Raw genomic sequence first — 23,650 nt, 5'->3', positions numbered from 1 at the left:
CAACAAAAACAAAATAATAATTAAAAAACCCTACAAAAATAAAACTTCAAGTCTCACCCCTCCCCGCCACCCGAATAGCAGACCAGTTCCTCTGACGCTTGACGCTCCTCTTTCACTCTCGGGTTTTGTTTCCTTTCTGTTTTGCACTACAATGGGATGGTGGTATTGGAGAGGATTGGATGCCAGCTCCACCCCTGTCGCCTCCTCCTCCTCCCCTTTCCCAAATCCTGTCTCTGGGGAGCCGTGTGGACAAGTCACATCTGACAAAGTTACCAAACACATCAGTCGACAAAAAGCTCTCTGAGTCAACAAATGTTTTCCATGTCACTGGTTGGCAAACAAAGAAAACAAGCCCAGCTGCACTCTAACTGCGCTTTGTGGTGGAAAGGAAAGTGTGGGGCTTCACATGGGCCCATCTGATTGCCCTTCGGACAGCTGAGACTGAGATGGACAAATTCAGGATTGGCTGGGATTGTTGCTTGGTTCCCTAGCCCTTAGGCTCCTCTCCTTTCACCCTAATCCCCGCACCCATGCCTACGTCCGTTCACCCACATCCCAGCTTTCCCAGTTTTACATATGTCCGGCACCCATTCTCCAGATCCCTATAGCCTGGCGACAACAGCCTCATTATCTGTATCCAACACCTAATTTCCCGACCACTGCAGCCTTGCAATATGGGCCCCTCTTCAATTTCCAGTCCATCTGCTCATATGCCTGATAATTTATGGGCTTACATTCAAATCCATATGCCCACATCCTTCCAGCCAGTCCCAATATGCAACCTCATCTTTTCACATTCAACCCTATATTGTGCACCCTAATATTTACCCCTTATCCCAAATGCTCACCTGATGATTCTCTAGGGATTTTTCTGCTCTTTTTGGCTCCCAAGTGACTAGCAAACACTGTTCTGCAAAAGGCTAACTGTCAATAGAAATGCTTATTACTCCTGTATTGTCAGCAAACTCATAAACTGTTCCTTGCACTGACACTTCTTAAAAAATACTCAAAGAAAACATGAAGGCAGCTATAGCCTGTCCCCAGGGCATCAAGTCTGCCAAAGCAGATCCTTGTTGTTTTAGAGAGGTTTCTGATAAAATGAATGGACTACTGTCCATGGACAAAGACAGGATTGAGAATCAAAACTCCAAAGGGCATAAAAGCAAATGGTATGGTCCGTATAGCCAACATTATGTATGAAATCCAAAGTTCCCAGCCACTGAGATGTGGCTGTGGACTCAGCCTTCTGTTTTCAAGTTTAACTTGTATGTATGAAAGCCACCATCACTAAACAGCTGTGTTGATCCCGAAGGCCCCTTTCACCTAACACTTGTAGCCCTTGCATGGCTCTAGCTGATTATAGGTCTGTGTCTTCTTTAACGGAATGCCCAAATGAAAAGGGTATGGGGGTGGGGGTGTTTACATAGAACATGAAGAGCTACAATCTGTTCCTGTACAGAATAAAGTCAAAGAGGTTACTTCTGATCTACTATTTAAAGTGTTATTCTGCACACCTAACCTCTGAGTAACCTGCTGCAAATAGAAGAGCTGTTTCACTGTTACTGAGACCACAATTTGGCCCATTATCTCATTTTATTCTACATGAGAAGCAAAAATCTGAGTAATGTCTAAAAATGTACCACTCCTTGTTTTCCTCCATAGACACCAGACAGATGCTGGATCCGGTTCCATAGTCTCCCTTTTAGTTCATCAGTACAGCCCTTGCCCTACCTGTGCTCAGGGCCAAAGGCAGTGCATCCCAGTACTGGCCACTAGAACTTCCTGAGGAGGCTCAAGGAAAGGAAATGGTTGCACCTCACGTTTAGCAACCTGCAGCCCAGGGGCCACCTCAACTGAAGCTAGCAGCTCAGAAATGCTCTTTTTCATAAAGCTGTTTCGCCAAACGTGAGACATGAGATAGGTCACAAAAGCTGGATTTGGTTGGCTCACTCATGGCTGGTTTGATCTGACCCTCAGAGGGACAAATTCACCATTGACAGAACTCCGCCAATAAAAGAGGACTTCCACCAGGCGTTGGGTTGGTCTGGAAAGTACATAATTGCAAGTAGTTCGATCAGGAAAATCAAAAGGAAAGCAGAATTATGCAAAGGACTGGGCAGTCTAATCCTCTTCCACCACCATCTGTAGACCCCCATGCGAATGTACTGAATTACATTTGCCAAAGAGTTTCTTGTGTTGATTGTTTTGATTTACAGTCGGTGGATGCATTGTAAAGCAGTATTATAGCTAAAGTCTAGTAGCTGACACAGGGATTTATGTGGTGATATTATGCGGAAGAAAACCATCAATATTCATATAGATTCCATTAGACTGGACTATGCAGGAAACGCAAAAATTTACCAATTATTTAATATTATGTTATTTGCAAAAACAATTGCTGCTTTGTAGGAAGATAATGTGTGTAATGTGAAGGCAATCCCTCGTGTATATAAGTTCATCTCCATCTTCATCATGGTAGTTATTAAAACAGCCTCGTCTCATCCTGTAGATAAGGAACACTCTGTCTGTACTGTGCAAGTCTTGTTGTGCTCACTGAAAACAAAACACTGTGTTCAATAAAGCACAGCACAAATCCAGAACCTGAGGGAACAGCCAAACCTTGGAAGGACCCCTTTCCCAGCTGGCCAACAGCTGCTTTATTATAAATGGATTCTTTTTCATTATTATTTTAAAAGTCTTACAGGAAAAAAAGATTTAAAAAAAAACAAAAACCTGGAGGAAAGAAATCGCTATGCAAAACCAGTGAAGTCTGTGACTCAGATCTCTCTACTCCATTCTGCTGTCTCTTCCCTTTCTCATTTCTTTCTCATACTCTAATTCACTTCTATCTCTTTCTTTTAGTGTTTTTCATTCCCGGGGCACTTTTCTATCCAGATCAGTATTACTGGTATGGGAGTAGGTATCTGGGAGTTCAGACTCTCCAGTTCTCCACCTGGCTCCAGTGAACCTTTGTCAAGTCCAATTTCTCCCCTATGCCTCAACTCCAATCTTCTGTAAAATGGGGATAACAGTAGTTCCTAGTCCACAGAGGTACGGTGCAGCTGAATTAATTAGCACCAGCTCACCTTTAAGATCCTGGAAAGAAAATTCTATTGCAGTGCTAAGTGTTATTCTGAATAATAATGAACATTTCCATTACATTTCTCTCTTTTATTTTTCTCACAAATAGCTCTTCATTTCTTTGTTCTTCTCTAGCTCTCCCTTCGTTTCTTTCACATCATTCTTAGCTCTTCTGCGATGGTTGCTTTATCTAATGGACCAAGCAGAAATGCTGTGCAACTGCATCTTCTCCTGTAACAGTTTTGCTTGTTTGTTTGTTGTTGTTTTTTTGTTTGTTTGTTTGAGAGGGAGGAATCTTGTGAGTTCTCAAATGCCATACTTCACTGGGAGGAACAGAGACCATGCTATTAAAAACTGGGCAGCACTTTTGAGTCCTGTTCTCTGAAGCTCTCATGTCCTTCTGGCCCAGCGGGATGTGGGGGCAAGAAGCTGGAAGGGTTGCACAGGGCAGATCTGTTAAAACCTGGAGTGGGAGGTAAAGCAGCAACGAGCCCTGCTCTGTGGAAATGGGGCCACATCTGCATGCTCTGTGACCCCCCAGCAATGATGGGTCACATTCAGAACACGACCGCAACTGAAGAAGTGAATGTGAGGCTGACAAACAAACCTCAGAAGGAAAACAAAAATAACCCTGCACCTATTTCTCTTCTTGAGTATAGATTAATATATATACAGCATCATTTTCCTAAAGGAATTTTTTGGTTTACTGAATTGTTGGAAAAAAACACCCTTTCTTCCCTAAAGAAAAGCAGGCCTCTCAGAAGAGAATTATAGCTGCCCTTGGGGTCTGACAGAATGGGGGCTTCTAGAGAACCCCACACATACCATGTTGTGTCCTTGGCTGGGTCCAAGACAGTGGCTAACTTGCAAAGCAGGAAGGAGGGAACAAACAACAGCAATTAGAGAACTGAAAGCAGATCCAACCTTATGCAGCTCTGCTGATGCTCTCCAGGCTGAGCAAGGCATGAGCCCATGGAGAGGACGAGTGCCAGGTGCAGGGTAATTTCCATTCTAGGCTGTTGCAGCCACTCTTGGCTTTTCCTCATCGCTTCAGTTCTGTTCAACTCTTTTCTCTTTTTGTGCACATGAAAAATAAAAACTTTTTTTTTTTTTTTGGTTATGTCATTTTGGCAGCTTCTGGCTTGTTTCTCCTCCCCCCTCTCTCTCATTCCCTCAGCACTCCTCTCTCTCCAGCAGATTCCCTTAAGCTCTCCAGGATGTTATGTTTGCCTGTTACGTTTGCCACACCTAGCACACTTCAGGCACCATGTAAACAACACCACGATTGCTGGTCAGCACCACACCACACGACAGAAGGCACTGCGCATGAATGCAACCCCTCCCAGCACAGGCCAGCCTCTGAGCCCCCACCTGCCATCCCGCTCCGGTTCATTGCCAGCGGGACTCCGTCTGATATTGATCTCACTCAACTGATCCCCAGTGATCCATAACACATCTGGTGTCCCCAGGTACCTCAGAAATGAGAGTGCTGCTGGGTAGCCACCACGTCATGGCGTGGGACAACCCAACACCCTCTGCTACTCTGCACCTGTTTCCCCATAGCCCGCTTTGGGATGAGCAATACCTGCTCTGCCTGCCTCTGACATCTCGGAGGAGTGATCAGCACCTCTCAGATCTCACTCCCCCTCCTCTGCTGCTCCATTTTTAGCTCCATTAGAAGAATCCCTTTTGCCTGACACTGTTCAAGCTTACTCTTGCTGAACTTCTATCTTGGTCAACACAAGGCAAAGCCAAATGCAAAGTCATTAATAACCCATTCTCCAAACTACTCGTTGTTTGCCTAACAAAGAGTTAGGCATTATATTAAGGTATGCTGTAAACACACCCAGTAATGAGGCATTCGCTCAATTTTTCCTCAGTCAAGCATTAATTTTCCAGGAAGTCGAGCGCAGTTTAAGGTCATAGAGGCGGAGTAAAAATGTAGCAAGGAGTCAGGCTAGGCTAAATCAATTCTCCTTCTCCAATTCCCAATCATTTACAAATACTCTCACAACAGCCCGTGAAAGTCAGAAGGCCAGATTTTCTGCTGCTGTGTGTGTATCTCAAGGAAATCTGTGCAGAACGCTGTCAGGAAACCAAATGCTTGCACAAAGCTTTCGCTCAGCAGACAGTTAAAACCTATTTCCTATTTTCCTATTCTTTCAGTTTATACTTTCTCTTTCAATATTAATAGAATAGGCTGAAAATCTTCCAACAGGGCATTTTCCATAAGTGAAAGTCAATTTGTGGAAATCCAAACAGTCTGTAAAAGCAATTCAATTTTCACAACACTGCAGTAAAACTGCCTGGCAGCTCTCTAGAAGCAGGGACTCTGCCTTGCAGGGCTCACCCGCTAGGCAGGCGGGCCCAGAGCAGGCTCCAAATCTGAGCAAAACCAGATTTCTATGTTCTGAAGTCTCCCACACGTCAGGATTACTTTTCTCTACCAAAGTTTAGGTGACTTGAGTCCAACAGTGGACTAACATACGACATCCCCGGTGTTAAACTGAGTGGAATTTACTGATGTGTGCTCACTGTCAGAGGCTAACGGCAAAGCATCACACACATGTGCAGCAGAAGAAAGCAAAAAGGCTTTTCAAAATTCATCCTGATAAAACAGCATTAAAGATTGAGAAGAAAACATTTGAAATCCCAATGCATTCAACCCAGAAAATTGCATCCTGAGGTTTCTGTATAAGGCCCCATAACAGGTAGCTGTACTATAGCAAAACTTTCACAACTTCCAAGAATTTATGAACCTTCATAAAACAAAAAAAACTTGCACAAAAGAACTATTTCTACAACTCCAACTTGTCTTACGCTCCTTTAATGATCGACCCGAACTGGCCCGTAAACCGTTGACATTCTCCCATAATCAACAGGCAATCTCAGTGTGAAAGCGTGGTGTGATAAATCTACAGAGATCACCATTCTGTCTACAATGAAGGAAAATTACATTCTAAGAGACTGGGCAATATTAAAAACAGATATCTGTTTTGTAACTAAAAGAAAAGTTGGAACATTCTGAGATTTTAACAATTGTCTCCAACAATAAATTCTTTAGTAAGATGTAGACAAGGAAAGCATTGGAACATGTAAGCATTCACAGTGCCAGCAACCTACCTACATGATACACACCCAAAGATACTAAGTGGGCAGGTGGATGAGTTTACTGGATCACACACAACCAGTCCTGAAAAGCTTGAGGGACATGGGGAAATGGCAGAGTGGAGAACAGCGAACACAACATCTCTGTTTTAAAGGGACAAAAATGATCCTGAAAAATACCATCCAGCAAATCAACATACTGATGCTTGTACCCAAAGTGAAATGTTTTAAATATTAAGGGAAGATGAGGTCATTGAACAAGTAGCCATTAACGAAGATATGCATGGTGAACAGGCTGCACATAAACTCTTGACTGCTTTAGAAGTAGAAATAGCTCACAATATCCTCAGGACAGTTAACTTCTGTGATTCAGGAGCTGTCTGCAGTGAAGCAAAGAAAGTTTGTTAGAGCCCGTATTGCCTGCTCCTAGTACTCAAAAATTGTGAACCAAATTGTGTCCACAAAAAACCATCAGATTGATTGGAAATCATGTGATTTGCATATAACACAATACTATTTTGTATATATGAATATATACATATATAAAATAAAAACAAAACAACTTTTGACTTCCAATTTTATCAGTCTGAAAGACCACTATGGCTACATCAGTAACTATACCCCTTTTACTCAAGAGCCAGAAACGTACTTATTTCAGTAAGAAATGAGCATCTCACCTCCTCACAAGGACCCTATAGTTTGGTGCTTTAGGAAGCAGCTCAAGTGTTACAAGACCTGACAACAGCCCTCTAAATGCTGGCCAGGCTGACAAAAGCTGGCTTGATACCAGAGCATGTCAGCAAATATTTGTTTTTTTTCCTCTGCCTTCTGCAGTGTTTTAGTAGAAGCTGCCCATCCAAAGCAGGTGTGATCAGTGTGACATCAAGAGACTACCTAGGAGGTGCAAATTCATGCTATGCCAGTTGCTTGGAAAGGGCCTTTTCCTGCTATCCCTCAGCAGGAGAAATCCCACTGCCAGCCCTGGCCACTTCTTGCAGGTCCTGCTTCCTTTTCACTTCTGTCCTTTCTTTCAACACTGTTCTCACTGCCTTGCTCAGTCTCCTGCTGCAGACACGACTCCTTTGCACAGCCCCTCAAAAACATGATTCTCTGTGAGCAGAGGCCACAGCCCCTTCACTACTGTGACCCTGACTTGCTGCGGCCACAGCTTATCGAATGCTGAACTGAAAGCACCTGTGACTTCAGCGGGGTGAGAAAAGCGTTAATGGATTGCCTTGGCTCAGGGCAATGCACAGCCATGCTTTCACCCAGAACTACACACCAGTCTTTGCAGGAAGATAGGCCTTCAGCTTGGAGAAATGTAACAAAAATGGCTTCACTTTTAAATTGTCTTTTTCCAAAACATATTCCTTACATCAGAATCGCCCTGGTTTTGCCTCTCTGCCTGTTCAGAAGGAAATGAATCATTCTGCTTTAAGAGACGCGCTGACAACGAAATATCACAAACATTGTGATTTCCAGCCCGAGACCAATTTCAAACACGCCCTGTTGAACACTTACGAAGACACTCAAAACCTACACAGAAAACCCGAAGGGTATAAGGGTGAGCAGTATGAAATTTCACACAGCTCTGTGCTGCCGTTTGCAGAAGGCAGCAGCATTTTTCCTCAGCAGAAGCCCCGCCAGCACGCAGCCCATCTGCAGACCTCACCTGGCACCTGCCTGAGTGCAGTGCTCAGCAGTAAGGCACCAGCCACGTGGGCACTTCCCAGGCTTACATAGGACAGCTGGATCACCATTAAGCAGCAAGTCGACCCAAAGCCCTTTACTTTAAAGCCACTTTCTCTAATATCAAGATCAGTACTTTTAAATTGTTTCAAAAGCTTTACTTTGCTTTTACCGAAACTGCTTTTAATGTAGATGGGAAAAGTGAGCTTGTGGATCTAGATTCCCTAGACTAGCAGCTATTCTTCTACCGATTGTTTTTTGTTCTCACTGTTCGCTAATTGAAAAAGATTGAAAATCACTTCTCCAGACACGCTTCAAATCTCAGAGCATGACATAAAAGCCAGGAATCCAAATTTCTCCCAGCAATGCCTAGCTAACAAACTAGCTGCCTAACCCACTGGGAAAGTTTATGTATCCTATCTCCTGCTAAAGCTGAGCAGAACTAGGATAATAGCTTGCTTGCGCTAGCAGCTGAGACAACCTTTTATCTCAAGCAGAAACAGTCTGCACTCAGAAGCCCCAGACTGATTGTGTATAGAATTATCATTCTTAAATATCAAAAATTGCCTGTTTTAAATTGAAAAGCGCTATAGAAAAAAAAAAAAAGAAAGAAAAGCGGTAAAAGAATTGAGCTAAAGCTGCAAAGCTGAGCACCCAAAAGTTGCCAACTGCAAGAACACAGGCAGACCAGACAGAACTCTGAGAGTACTGTGCAGTGGCAACAGGAGACAATTCCATGAACTTATCATACTTCTTGCTCTGTAACTCTGTGCAGTCTGTAAGTTACACAGAGTACCACTAACACAGAAGTTTGCAGTGCCATGAATGGAACCCCTCATACACCACCACCCCTGTGCACGGCTCTCCCCTACCACCCACCTTCATCCACTGACTCATTTACATCACACAAGCGCAACACACTAGCAGGTTAAATTTGCTAATAAATAAGGATGTGAGCATGTTATACCTACTTAGTATTCAGTTTGCTCTTTTATAAATGATCTGGTAGAGAATCAGGCCCTCCTCTCCCCCTCTAGCTGACTCTCATCTGATTCTAATTCAATTTCTCTGCCTATTGTTTATTTCACCGCTCCCCTGTGAAGTGTCAAATGCTGATGTTCCGTCAGCCCAGAACTGTCGTTTATATTTGTCATTCAGTCCTTGTTAAAAAATAAAACAGGACTGCGCCTGCCTTGGCGCGCTCTGCCTGGGAATTCCCTGTGGTAAAATTAGTCCATTTAGATGGAAAGTTTTGTGTCACTCCCCTGTCTAAATTGGCAGATCTGGCTCTTTTGCAAAAACCAATAAACTGTGAACCTTGATGCATCTGTCAATCAAACTCATATTTCATGAGCAAAGCCAGATGACAACAAAAGCTGGGCAGGCTCCTCCGATTGGCTCTTCTCATTTAGGCATATCAGGAGGCACCTGTCACTCCTCTGGCTCCGCACCGCGCTCGGGGGGACTCTGTTCACGGGGCGCTGAGCCCTTCCTGGGGGCTGGGCTGGGCCAGGAGGAGCAGGAAGGGGGAGTTCAGCTCCTCGACTGCAGTAGAGCTGCAGCTTGGCTCTTTCCTCGTGACTCTGGTGAGAGGTGAGGAACTGGCATCACCTTTTGTTTTGGCCGTTTTTTCCCTACATATTGAGTAAAAACTTTGTATTCTTACATTCTGCGGGTTTTACAGTGGTTAAAAGGATAAAGTGAGAGTGCGAAAAGTGATGTGCTGTCTCTCTGGGGACTGAACCACAATGCCACAGAGGAGGAGGGGACGTATCCTGAAGCCATCCCAAAGCTGCCGCATGTACTGCACTCTGCACCCATCGCAGCGATGTGCAGGGACTGTGTTCCCACCGCTCTGCTCAGCAAGGAGGGGTCTGCAGCTGGGTACATTTACTGAGTCAAGGGAAGTGTTTGTTATATAAGCATGAGAGAGGCATAAAAATGGCAGCAAACAGCATCAGCTGACCCAAAGCCAGGGAAGAGTGGACGAGCTCAGGAGCTGATGGTACTGTAGGAACGTACCCCTGAGAGTTCAGGCTTGGAGGAAAGCTCCCCATGCCCAGTTTTCTCTGGAAAATTCTGAACTCTGCTGTCTGTACCAAAGAATGGTGCAAAATTTTTACCTACTGTTTCATTTGCACTCAAAAGAGAGTTTAGCCTAATTTTTCAAAGTACGATCATTTGCATATTTGCATTAGGTTGCCACTGAACCGTTCCAGAAACCTGCACTTCCACAGAGCTGCTGCCTGATGACGGATTTATGTCATCTCCTAAGCACCCCATCACAAACTCCATCTCATGCACCTGTATTTTCTCCACCTACTTTGTTTTGCTGAGAGCAGCTCTGCCATCATATGTCACTTACAATGCTTGCAGATATCAGTGTAATTCTCTAGGCAGTGCAGCAAGCAGACAGTTCCTTTTAAACCAGACTGGTACATTACCGATTCTCACAATTCTCCCAGCGGTGAAAATTTTGTGCTTTTGCTCCAGTTAAATATATATGATACAAGATGAAAATCTCAGCCTTCTTAAACAGTTGTGAGTTCATTGGTTTCACCAACCCATTTCAAGTACAGGCTTAAACAGACAAGACAAAAAACCAGAGAACTCTTAATGACATCTAAGCTCACTGCGTTATTCTTACAGGTGGGGGATAGCATGTGCTGCTTCCTGAGTGTTTAAGACTTGCCAAACCGGGTATACAAAGTACTGGTTTCCATGCAATAAAACACTGACCAGATTACACTTGTTGGCATACATGTACACCTCTGCTGGGCTAAGATCATATTCTGATCTGTACATTGCTGCTTAGGACTGTGACAAAACTGCCGAAATACAGCTACTAGCAGGCAGCTTCAGGGGTGCTGAATGTACACACAGAGTGGTACAGCCACAGGCTGCAGTCGTGGAAGGAAACTCTACAGGCCTTAGGCACTGTCATTATGAACCATATTACAAGATTATCTAGAAATACTGAGAAAAAGAGTCCACGTGTTGCATACTGTGCAAACTAAGACATCATTCCTGTCCTGACCAACCTACTTATAATTAGACAAAATAGTGAGGGGAAGTGACTCATTCAGTGCTGCTCATCTGATCATTGACAGAATGAGGACGACCCCTCGGTCTCGTCAGAGATCCTCCTCTATGGAGACATGAAGAAAAGCAAAGAGGGACGTTCACTATCAGCCCAGCAGAAGGGCGCTGGGATGTGATCATGTTCCTAGACGGGATGAGAGGTGTTTTCTCATACCCACCTTACTGACATGCTTTGAAAGGTCTGGCACATCCTGGAGGAAATAAATGAAAGATAATGAATCATCAAAACAGGTTTTCTACTTGCTGCGTCCTTTTACAGCAGGGGAATGCTTGCACAAAATGTAAAGAAAGTCTAAGCAAATCCACTGAAAATGCTGCGACAAAACCTAAGAGAAACTTCAGGCTATCACACAGTGGAAAGCAAGACCTGACAGACAGCTCACAGAAGCACACTGACAGCCCAAAGAAAGGTCATAAAGCTGTTAATACAGGGAGAGGCTTGGCCAAGATTCCCAGAAGGAGCTCTCTAAAAAGTAATCTGTATTCAGGGATCTGAACAAAAGCACAACTTCCCCAAATCACTGACAGCCTAGTGCTTTCCCAGTTCATGAGCTATTTCTTCTTTTTGCAGATGTACTCAGGATTGGAGTGCAATTTCTTTCCATGATTTATTCCCAGGTCAGTATTCTGCTTTGAGGACTTACTGGCCAGAAATCATTGAGAAACCAGCCCATCTTCTGAACTGTATTTTGTCCCTTAGTTTCACCTTTGTCAGAACATTTCAGAAGCTCTCTTTCCACATCTGTGACTAGTCCTTAAGGGCTCCAAATTTGAACCTGGTATGTATGCATGCATAGGTCACTATTTTTACCTTTAAGTTTTACTATAAATCAGGAAGGACTTCAGTTCTATCCCTTTCCCAACTATTTCACTGCATTCCCTATCTGTGTGTATCAGGTGATCACTTGTGTTAGATTTAGGTTATTACTGCCTGTAACAGGAATTCTTTTACTGTTTTGTTTTTGTAGAGCTGGTGAGGTAGCAGCTTGCTGGTCCCCAACAAGGGGCTTGGCCCCTAATTGCTACAACAAAATACACCATAAACAGAAAACATTTTCTTGGAGAAGGCCACAAATTACCACTCATGGGAAACATCCTGGTGATATCAAATGTACTTTCCTTAGAGGTAACTTCTCTGTTATTACTAATTTCCCAGAAAATCCTGCTCCAGGTCAAGATTCCACTAAGTAATTCCCCGTAAAAAAGAGGGGAAGCAGAGTGGAAGCAAAAACAAGAGGCACTTAAAACAGCCTTTGATTATGGAAACCAGGCGGTCTCTTTATCAGTATCTCCAATATTGCTCTGTATCTATTTTTTATCTTTGGGTACGGATTGTCTGTTGTGATCCATTACTGTTTGTTTATTCATGTGTTTTTCCTCTTCATATGTATTTTGTTTGTCTGATACAGCGAAAGCAAAAAATCAACAATATTTTTATATGCTCTGAGACCTATTTGCATTCACAAACTGAGGCTGAGAACAAATGACATCAGAATATTTGGGAACGGTGGTAAACAATTCACCTAAACTACAGCCCAGACTGAAGGGGTCAAAGAGAGAAGAACGTGGGTTTGAGTAAGAGAGTCTGAAAACAAAAGCATCACGTATCACCTTTTTGCATCATGACCCATACCTCCTCTGTGGAGGATATTCCATTCCTAGAACAAAGATGGTACTTCGAGAGCTTCAGGCTCTCAAAAGTAGTAAATTACTACTCACAGCAGTCTCTGCTATTGAATTCCAGCATTCCCCCAGTGTTTGATAATGCATGATACTGACAGTAACCAACTGGATGTAGTCATCTACAGCACTCAGCTCTAGCAAAGACATTTTAACTTTCTGTCCAAGAGTACCACATTTTCTCAATACTACAGCCACGTGGATATTTATCTGCTCAAGTCCCTCAGACTCAGTGGAGAGCTCTGGTTTAGCTCAGTTAATGCCACAATAACGTATGACAAGTTACTTCTGTCATGTTAAAAGAAAAAGACCAACTGCAAATTCTTCCCTCTGCGAAGAGAAAATTGGCCAACTCTGTTTAAGTATCCAGTTGGCTGGGAGGTCAGTCCTCAGAATTTCCTTTAACCAGCAATACATAGAACCAGGTAAAGACAAGTTGCTATGTAGATTAGCACCATCTCCCCAACATACTGAGGATTCCTGCTTCTCTTCCAAGATCGAGTACTGGTGTTACCTTAGAACACATGTAAGAATCTTTAGGAGCAACAGACTTTCCACAGCTTCAACTGGAATCAGGAGCGCAGCAAAAATTCTCAGGAATCTCTTTGATCTCATTGATCAAACCATAAATCTTCCTTACAATTCTCATGTAACTATAAAAAATTCTTTTTCATGATCACAATCTACAACTTTCTACAAACGTCCGTTCCAGATTAATCAATTCAAAACAGGGTAAAGTATTTTTATCATTCCACTATTTTCCATGTCAAGCATACAACAATCTTTACCACGTCCTTTTGGGCTCCAGGCAGTAATCTTAGCTGAGCAATTCATTTGGAGATTCTTCCAAATTCAAAGCCCTTTTACGTCTTCATGAATGTTCTGTTCTGTTTCACAATTATGCCATTTTCTTACCTTTATCTGTGCTCCGCGCAGACTGTTGCTGTGCTGCTCAGGGCATTCTTTGACTTCTGCAGCCCCTGGTGTCAGGAAGACTCTTAATTGGAATTCATCACAATGGTTCCTGAACATTCCCCTACAGCCACGCCAGAGGCTTCCTTAACAGAACCATAACCTGTAGGTCACAAGAATACAAGCAAAAGAAGACACTTGATTAGATTACGAAGCAGCAAATTCAAAGCTGATTAAAATTTTTCCCCAATAGCTTTTATTTTGACCAGCTGAATTTATAACCACAGGAAGTCACCAAGATTCCAGAAAAAAAAAAACCAAACATTACAGCTTAGCATTCAACAAGCATTCTGGAAAGATATTAGGATTTCTGGGATTAAGCCAACTGCAAGCTGCTTGAGCTCCCAATAAACTGCAGATTCCTCCTACATCTACCCATTGTGTAGTTCTTCTGCCTTCCTTTTAAGAATCTGTTGAGACTACTGCTAGAGATCATAGACCTTACAAACCATGAGCCTGACCCACTCTTACAAACCCCATGTTCTTAAATCCACAGATTTAGCATTCAAAGTGAGAAATCAGCCTGTGTGTCTGGCCTATATTCTGATAAATGCTGAAGAAGCTTGTTATGTTGATTAATTTTTAAGTTGTCTATCTTGCCATCAAGTCTATCTTGCTACTGTATCCTATGAAAACTTCTCTGTTTCTGTCCCAGAGGCTCAGCAACACAAGTGAAACACGCTCATTTGCTCTATTAATGTGTCCTGTGTCATGTTCACCTGACTGGCTCAGGACAGCCTGATCATAATCACTTTTCTCATAGCTTGATTTGCCTTCTGTATCCACTACTGTCAATCAGAAGTCTGAAGCCAGAAGAGCTACACTCGTGTAAACTGTGTATAAGTGAAGCTGGATTCAGGCATTGACTTTTAAGATAGCTGTTTTCAAGTTCATTGCCACAGCTACCCCAGAGGAGACTCCTAGCACACTGTGATCATCTTGTCTGGCCTCTGATATGAGATACCCATAGGGCTGCTCTGAATTAATTCCTACTGTAGGTTCTGTAGCTGGGATTGAGCTGGGGAATCTGTTTCAGAGGAACATTCACTACTATATATAAAGGTTCTAGTGCTGGAAAATATACCGAACCTGAGCTAAAATATTTTGACAGGTGATTACCTGCACTGCTGAAAACACAACACGTTATTTCTGGTTGAATATACCTACTATCAAGCACAGCTGCTTTGGATCTGTGTATACCAGGCTGCAGAGCCTTCACTACCAACCCTTATATTCTTCATCCTGGCACCTATAAGCTATAACATTGCTAATCTTGTTTGTACTGAGAAAAAATGCACTTTACAATTAATGTGTATCTAGACTTTATGTCTTATTCTTTATAAAAAAGACTTTTAACTCCCATGCAAGCTCCTTCTTATCAGCAATCAAGAATGCTTCTGCTCTGTGGGATTTAGCTAACTGGAATCTCGTTTCATAGAATCCCCAATTCAGACTACTCTTTTCCAGGCATTGCATACATCTCCCAGGATCTCTGATTTAAGTCTATCTGTTTGCTTGACCTCTGGGCAGAAAAGTCACTGCTTGGGTATTCTTGCCACCGTTGACAATCTGTGTTAGTTTCTGTGTACATTTTTGTTTTTTGCCTTACCAAACTACAGCAAAATGCTGGTCTTCACTTTAAACAGCTTATACTTTAGGATCTCTTAACAAAAATAGTCACATTCATGCACTTCCTCCATAGAAAGCTATCTGAAGTCATGACTGTTGTTCTAGATCCTCTCAGTTCCAGTGGAACTATTTCTAGATTGGATTCCCTGCACTACAGATGAGTCACGGATTTATTGACCTGTTTAACTGCAATGGAACCCTGTTGCAAAAGCCTTCAGAAGGAGTTGCCCGCACCATTTCCTTGGAGTAGCCATACCAAGAGAAGGATAATGAAAGTATTTTAAAATAAGTCTTTTCTTTACCCATGACATCTTTACATGGTTATCTTTTCCTGTACGTTTCCTTCTAGTGCTGTAACTATAACTGGCTTTCCGACTTGCAGGGGTCCTACAGTGTCTCTCAAATTCTCCTCTGAAGTTTATCTGTGCCACCTTCCTGCTTCCTACATTTCTCACTCTGCCTGCTCCCACTCAGCACTAGATCTAGTCAGCATCTAGAACATGCTAAGAACTAAATCCATAAACCAGGGTCACAACATTTCAATGGCAATGCAGTTACAACGTAATTTTAATTATATCAGGAAGTCCTTCATGGTTTCCACCTTGGAAAATGTGAAATGATGTAATTTGAGGCTCTCACAGCCACACGTGGGATCAGGCACCCCCTTCTGATCCACAGTGAGGGAAACTGAGGACCCAAATTGCTGATGTCTTTCTACAGGATATGACTCCTTGGCTATCCCCGACCAGCGGAACCAATGCACACTGTAAGATGCTGAATGCCATTCAGCACCTGCTGAAACAGTGTTGGGGCATCTATCAGCATGCTGGGGGTTAACTGGATCTGTTCTGAGCTTCCAACCCATTCTGTTATGAGAGCAAAGTAGGGATTCAGGCAATACATATGGAGGCTTGAGGCTGAGCCCCAGAGATAACACAAAACTACTTGCTTTTTCTCAAGTCATTTTTCCCCCAAGCCATGGTGCAAATTGTGGAAAAGCAGCCTCCTGAGTCCTGTCACAAGAGAAGCAGCATTCCCTGCCTCCCTTCCACTTCCTCCCATCCCCTTGTGAGCGAGTCACTGCACTGAGTTGGACCACAGGGAGTCAAGGAGGAACAGAGTTTAACCTCTCTCTCATTTTATTTTTTTAAACAATCTCCTCCTCCACCTCCTCTTTCTTCTCCTCCTCTTCTTCCTCCCACCCACCCCCACCTTGTCCATCGCCCCTCATCCCACTCGCACACCACTCCCCCCCTTTACCGGTATCCAACACTGTCAACCCAAACACATGATAAATTGCCCTGTCAACAGAATTCATTCAGGGACCAATTAATTCCACAGAAATGAACCAGGAGCCATCAGTTGCTGAAAAACTCCAAGTGCAGGGAGCGAGGAAGCTAGCTTTGTGAGAGAGAGAGAGAGAGAGAGAGAGGCTTGGGAAGTTAGTCTGACAGAAATTGGTCATTTAATGCTTAAGTGCACCGTAGACAGCCCTGTCATAGCAGCCGGCATGGCAAAAACTCCCCCAGTGCTTTATTTATTAATTATGTGGAGCAGCACGGGGGTCACTTCACTGTCTCGATACAGACTCATCAACTTTACTTCTTGTCACCGGAGGAGGTCCCTCAGCATGTGGGACAGCGGGCCGCATCGCGGTTCTGCCTCTGCCACCCCGCTATGACACAGCCTGAAGCAAGTTTGCAGGAGCAACACCTCTGCCCTCAGCACGAGTGGGCAGCGGCAGGCGGGGCAGCAAGAACTGCACAAGTGGGAGCAAACCATCATCCTGCCACTGCCCGGCTCCAGAGCAGAGGTGGTGGGAGCCTGGAGATTTCATTTGCAAAGCTTCCTCATTATCCTCCTTCACATTCTCCTTAGCCATGATGCCTGCAAAAATCTGACAGCAGTTAGGCTGCTGATGTATTATGAGTACTGCCTATCCTGCTGATCAATAGCGTCTCACTGCTCCGCGCTCTATTCCCTCAGCTGTCTTTGCTATCCACTGCTGCTTGACTCATAGCTGAGAGCTCTCTGAGGGCAGGACCATCTTTCTCCTCCGTGCCAGTACAGCACCAGGCAACGCCCAATCCTGATCTCTGAGGAGCGCTCCTGAAGTGCTCCATAGTAACAGAAATAATTATTCTGTCCTTTTGTAGAACCAAAGAAAATAAGGCTGGAGAGGACTGTAGGAAATCATCAAGACCATCCAGACCACATCCCTGCCAAGGCAGGATCAACCACAGTTGAACTATTTCTAAATCTTTTTGTCTAGCTTCTTTGTCATGCCCTTTCCACCCTGCTGTGTGTTTAGGACTTGAAAACATTCATTTCCCCTTGAGAAAAAAACATGAAGCCAGGCCTCAAGATACATCTCCACATTTAAGCAAGAAACAGAATTATGTCCCCACCATTTGGCAGAGATGAACAAGTGAGGCACGGGCTGCTTTTCACATTCTCCTACTGGTTGGAAAGCAGTCAGATGCTTTCTGGAGTAATTCAGTAAAACATATATTTCCCAGTATTTCCCAATCCTCCACGTAAAAGCTCAAGAACACAAAGAAATCCTGGCAGTGATGTCGTGCTGGCATGGATGATCCAAACAGCACAGTGAAAAGAGACCCCCTCCCTCCACACCTGATTCACAGTCATTAACGTTGGAAAAGAGCTCTGAGACCATCTAGTCCAACACCAACCCACCCCACCATGCCCACTCACCACGTCCTTCAGTGCCATGTCTGTTCTTTTCTTGAACACCTCCGTGGGCAGCCTGTGCCAGCGCACTGCCACTTTCTGAGAAGAAATATCCCAGTACCCAACCTGAACTTCTCCTGGCCCTACTTAAGGCCATTACTTCTCATCTTCTTACTAGATCAGCAGCACCCAGCAAAACCGTGGTGTCTGACCACTTCCAGTACATGTTATCTGCTCCAGTGCCTGAAGATGAGTTGTGCTTCAAAATTTTGGGTTCCCGGACTAGATTTTTCATCTTTTGCGAATGTTTAAATAAGGGGCTTAAGTACATTTCTTCTGCAGAGGTGTCTCTGTATGTCTGTCCCCCCATGCTGATCAGTGCACCAGGGACACACAAATGGCAACAACAGCCTGAATGCGGGGAAACACTGCAGTTCCATCTTGCTGAAAATCCATTGCCTTCACCTTTCCCAGCCCCAGCATGGTCTGCTGTAAGGCATGAAATCCTTGTGTTGCCCTGTGCCACAGCAAACCCAGGGCAGGACAAGTTAGCAGGTCAGACACACCTTTCAATTTTCTAAGAGAAATTCTGGTCACAGCTATAGGCTGTCGTGACAAACTACCAGTGCGCCCTGCCACGTTGGAGCTACCAGTCAAAGCCTCACCAGACAGCTTCCCTGAGCCTGGAGCAGCCTGATGCTGTCACAGCTCCACAACCACTGGCTTCCACTCCTCCTGTGAGCCTTCCAGAACCTGTGCTGGTTTCCTCAGAAGGGAGGTGCTTCACATAGTGCGGGAAGATCCTGTTCTGTGTTCAAGACCTAACAAGACCTCTGAAGAGTGCATGTGGAACATCAAAAGGCTCAAAGTGAACACCTGATCCGATGACAGCCTGTATTTATGTATCTATCTGCATCTATATTTACGACCCCTTTCTCCCAGTACTTACTCAGTAACTGATAAATCTCAGCGTGCTGTGGAAGACAGAGCCTGATGAAGAAACTCAGCTGACAAAGGACTATTCTAACCACATGGGACCTTACACAGCCCTTCCAAGCATTTCTCAATCAGGCTTTAAGGAGCCTGTTTGCATTCATTTTATATTACTAACCACTATTTCATACAGAAATTTAGATGGAAAATGTTTTCTGTTCTTTACTTTCACATGAGAAGAGGAAGAGAATCCCATGTTTTAGCCAGTGTGCAACACACAGAGGCACAGATGTGTACAGCTGACCCCTGGGACGTGTGCGGGCAATACCTGTACCCCAACTCGGGGTACAGACAAAGAAGCAGGAGCTGCTCCCTGCACTGTCTGTAGTCATTACAGTGCAGCACTTGGCCAGAGAAGCCATTTTCACAGTGGAAAATAACAGACTTGATAACCCCAGAGATCACTGCTAGTTCTATTTGCTTTATTCTTACAATCTACCTGAAAAAATGATGGAGAAAATAATGAATTTAAAAAGTGAAACTTCAGTATATAATTATCAGTTTTTCTTTTAAAAAGCTCCTGTTTCAGATACTCAGAATGGAAATCACATTACAGGCTAATTCTCTCAAATTACAGCTTGTATACTAGATTATCATAACTTTCACCGTATTATAACTGCTTTGGAACAGGAGCCCCCAGTGCCCAGATACCAAAAGTAATGCTGAGGGCACTCAGACTCTGAGGCCATTCTATAAAAAAACTATAATAACAGATAAATATTTTTAAATATTCCTACTTGGTGCCAGAAATAATCTACACCTTCACAGAGCACAGAAGAAAGAATAAATCAGATATGAAATAGTTTTGATACAGAGGTCCTAAGAATAATCAGGTCAGAAAATTTACTTTTGTCTTGGGACAGACTGTTAGGGAGCTGCTGATTGCCTTTGCTGTTGAATGAGACAGTTAATAAAGATAAAACGTGTTCTGTAGAACAGAAGGATATTTTGGTCTTGCAGAATGGCCCTGTGTTCTGCTGTAACAAGGTTGTGCCACGCTCTGTCCTCAGCTGCAGGCCAGAGAACTCAGCGAGTCCCTGCACTGCAGTTCTGCTGTGAACCTGCAGAGCAGTCAATGTTTGCGCTGTCCCCTCCTATGCATGTTTCTTTCCCAAAGCATCACCTCCTGGCAGTACATAGCTACTTACCTCTCTGAGCTCAAAGACAACAAACCAACAGCTCTCAGTTCTCAACCTGAAATTACTACACTGCTTCATTGCCCATCAGGCATCCTGTGCTACAGCTGATGACAATTCATGGGAGAAGGATCAGGGGGAGACTGGTGGGCACAGGCCACCGTCACCAACAGTTGCACAGCCTTCTTCCTGCTTGAAGATGCTGCGTGGCACACACTGCCCTTGTCCTGGAAATCTCAAGCTTATGTTATCTTATTTTCTTCTTTCAAACTTAGTAGAATGCGCTTCCCAGTGATATGCATTCAACACTGCCCAGAGTGCACTCAGTGGTTGTCCTTCATGTACCACTTTCTACATGACCAGCCCGGGATGCAAACAACATCCTGAATCCTGAAAGGGAGGAAGGCCCACACAGTCCAGGCCTGTAAGTGAAAGGCTTGGTGCAGCAGAGACCTGCTGCCACAAAGGGAGCAGGAGCTGCAGGCAGTGCGTACAGCAGGAGCCCTGCTTTGGCCCTGGAGCTTAGGAGTGCTTGTTTTCCAGCAGGTGAAGCCAAGCTGTCTTCGCCTTCTGCATGATGTGTGCTTTCAAAGAGCACTTGAATAATTAATCTGAGTGCGGACGGACACCAACATGACCTGTTTCCAGAGCCAGCTGGGAAGCAGCATTCCTGGCACTTCTCACCCCCCACCGCCTCTCCTTGACACCCGATCCCAGGCCAGAAGCTGCCCCAGCTCCCATTGCATTGCAGCTCAGCACGGTGTGTGGTGCCAATGCAGACCCCGCAGCTCACAGCCTGCGTTACGTGTTCATCAGCACAGCGGGGCATGAGAGCAGACACTGCTCCACAGCAGTCCTCCTTCCAAGGGCAGAAGGGATTGCCCTTTGGGGGAGAAAGCTCTGTGCACCACAGCTCAGCTGTGGTCCTCTCCAATCCAGAAGCAAAGATCTGTGCAAGGAGCGCTAGGGGCCTGCCTCTGAGCTGAGACAGAGCCAAAGCAGGGTAGGCCTTTTGCATGCAGCCAGATGAGGAAGATGAGGCCTTTTGCTAAGCCTGTATGGTCCTTGTGTTGCTCCCATCTTTCTGAGATAATTCTACGTATTCAGTCAGGATTTGTTCAGCCTGTTGAATTTTATTCCTGACCCGCTGGGGACCACCTATGATTTACATCAGCACAAGCAGTAGCAGAATCTGGCCCTATAAAGCTAGAAGGCATATACCTTTCATAAAGCATTCAGTTTGTGGGTAACAGTGACTCAGAGTTACACCAGTGCCTCAATTTTGCCTGAACACACAGGCAAACATGGCAAAAATTCCTTTAGTCTAGTTTAACAGAATACTTATTGATTAACACCATTGTGAGCAAAGTGAGAATCCCAGTGAGTAAACATATGCTCAGTGAGACAGAGCAATTTCCCTACCACCACTCCATAAAGCATACTTCTTTCTCCCTCTTTGAATAAACAATAAACTACAATATCATCCATGAAAGTTTTTCCAATGTCAATATATTGCCCTCTACCAATTTGTATGCCTAGATCAGTATATCATGCTAAGGAGCTGGTCTGCCACTCTCCCTTCCACTGGACTGTGTGTTCTCACTCAAAGAGGTGGAGATGAGCAGAAAAGTGGAAGTAACTGTAGTGTCCACATGCACCTCTGCCATACAAACAAGGCATGATACAATTCCTCCTGACCACAGTAATTGCCTTCCTGGCAACTTTCTAAGGGCACGTCTGAATGGGCCTCACCAGCAGTTTCCAAGCTCTGTGCAGGCATTGCTGTGGTTGACCTCAGGCTGATGAAGGACTTCCCAGAAACACAGAGAAAGGCCCATTTTACAGCTGGGGAGCAGAGGCATAGGAATTAATTACTGTGTGCACTGTTACACAGCAGCTCATAGCTCAGCAGAGAATCGAAGTAATGTCACTTGTATGCCATTTAATGTCACTTAGTATTTGATCCGCTAGGCTGTTCTTCCCACAGCTGATCACCCTTCTGTATGTAAATCAGCCATACAGATGGAGGAGAGGCACTGCAAACTCCTATCTTCAGAGCAGGAAAGAAACTGCTGAAGAAGTCTCACAAAGAGAGCAATGTATCTGGCCCAGTCTGCACCAGGGAAAATACACTGTCGTTAGCTGCTGAACATGCAGAGGTATGGAGACCTATCCTTGTAGTGCTCATAGCTTGGCTCCCTCAACTTTTATTACCCCTCAGGCAAGTGGTGACATGGTGACAGAAGCGGGACTGAACTAAGCATCCTTCAGGACTAGATTTCCACTGTGTTGTGTACTGTTCATGAAGCAGGGCTCTATTGCTGCTCTTTCAGGAATGCCAGATATGATAACTCACAGGGGCTGGACAGGATGGGTACATCCAGAGGCACCACTCGAGCCTGTTTTCTGCTCAAATTACCTATCACAGAATGACAAGTTCCATAGAATAGACTCTGCCCCTTGAGGAGGAGAGAAAAAACATTTTAAGTAGAAGTTAGGGGACAGAATTACTGCTTAGTCCTGGAGAGCAAAGACACGTACAAACAGTGCTGTCTGAATGTGCTGTCCCAATCAAGTCTATCCAAAGGAATGCCATTCCACACTCAGAGCCTGTGAGGCCACGGTTAAACAGCAATGATGTGCACTTTGCTAAGAGGGAAAGCAGCGGGTACTAAAACGCTGAGCTGTTTTTCTTGGGAGAAATCAAGTGTGCTTCAAAGATAACAGGCCATGAAGATTAAGCTGCTACCGCACCAAAGGAGAAAAGCAGATGGAGGCACCAGTGCTGCCGCAGCGGAGCGCACAGCGATGCTGAAAGGCTGGAGATTTTATCAGGCCCCGCTCAAGGAGGACCGTAGGTTTCAGCTGCGTAAGGTGAAGAGAGGCAAAGAGGAAAGAAATGGGAGGAACGTGAGGTAAAAGGATTTCATTAATTACAAGAGATTAATTAGCACCATAAAAGCAGGCAGCATGGACTCCAGCAACTGTCAGCAAAGAGCAGTGACAGCTGCAGCAGAGATGCCCGGCCACACGGGCCCCCAGCCGCGGCCGGCTCCTGCCGCAGGCCGGCTCCCAGCCCACAGGGCTCCCAGCACGAGGGGTGACTCGGGGCACAGATCGCGTCCCGACAGGGGAATGAGCTGGTGCCCGTCTTTACAATTCCATGTCACCTTGAGCAAATCACTGATACCGCTATGCTCCAGTTCCTGAAACAGGGAGATAACTTCTCTGAACTGCCAATTTAAATTGTAAGACCTTTGGGGCAGAGAGTAAAGCGCACACTTTATTATATTTATAAGAGATCGGTAAGCGTTAAAGGAGCGCTGCAGTAAAGAGCTGGTCACCAGCTGGTAGGTGAGTACACCTAAAGCTAGGGGGAAAAAAAGGCTCATGCACACTTTCCTTAAAAAATTTACCTTTGGTATCAGTAAAATATTTCATAGTTTCGCCACATCAGAGATATTTGTAAACTCTACACATCTGGAAATTTTTTTTTTCCTGATATAACATTTTTCTTGTTTGCATTTTCATTGAAAACGTTTTCACTGCAACACTGTCTTTCTTTTGAT

The 23,650-nt window shown here is 44.4% G+C and overlaps 1 long non-coding RNA gene across 1 annotated transcript in view; it reads right to left on the bottom strand.

Moving 5' to 3' along the window:
* Window positions 1-6: 6 nt before the first annotated feature.
* Window positions 7-23,650, bottom strand: part of LOC109368803 — a 103,240-nt gene continuing 79,596 nt past the window's right edge. Inside the window, exons 3-4 of the long non-coding RNA XR_002117152.2 lie at window positions 13,576-13,735; window positions 7-6,569 (exon numbers count right to left, since the gene is read on the bottom strand). This is a non-coding gene — a long non-coding RNA (uncharacterized LOC109368803). The remainder of the gene's footprint in view (window positions 6,570-13,575; window positions 13,736-23,650) is intronic.

Source organism: Meleagris gallopavo, chromosome 8 (genome assembly GCF_000146605.3).
Source record: "Meleagris gallopavo isolate NT-WF06-2002-E0010 breed Aviagen turkey brand Nicholas breeding stock chromosome 8, Turkey_5.1, whole genome shotgun sequence".
In the NCBI taxonomy this organism is placed as follows: Eukaryota; Metazoa; Chordata; class Aves; order Galliformes; family Phasianidae; genus Meleagris; species Meleagris gallopavo.
The sequence above is the reverse complement of the archived record's forward strand: the minus strand, read 5'-3'. Positions and strand labels throughout refer to the sequence as shown.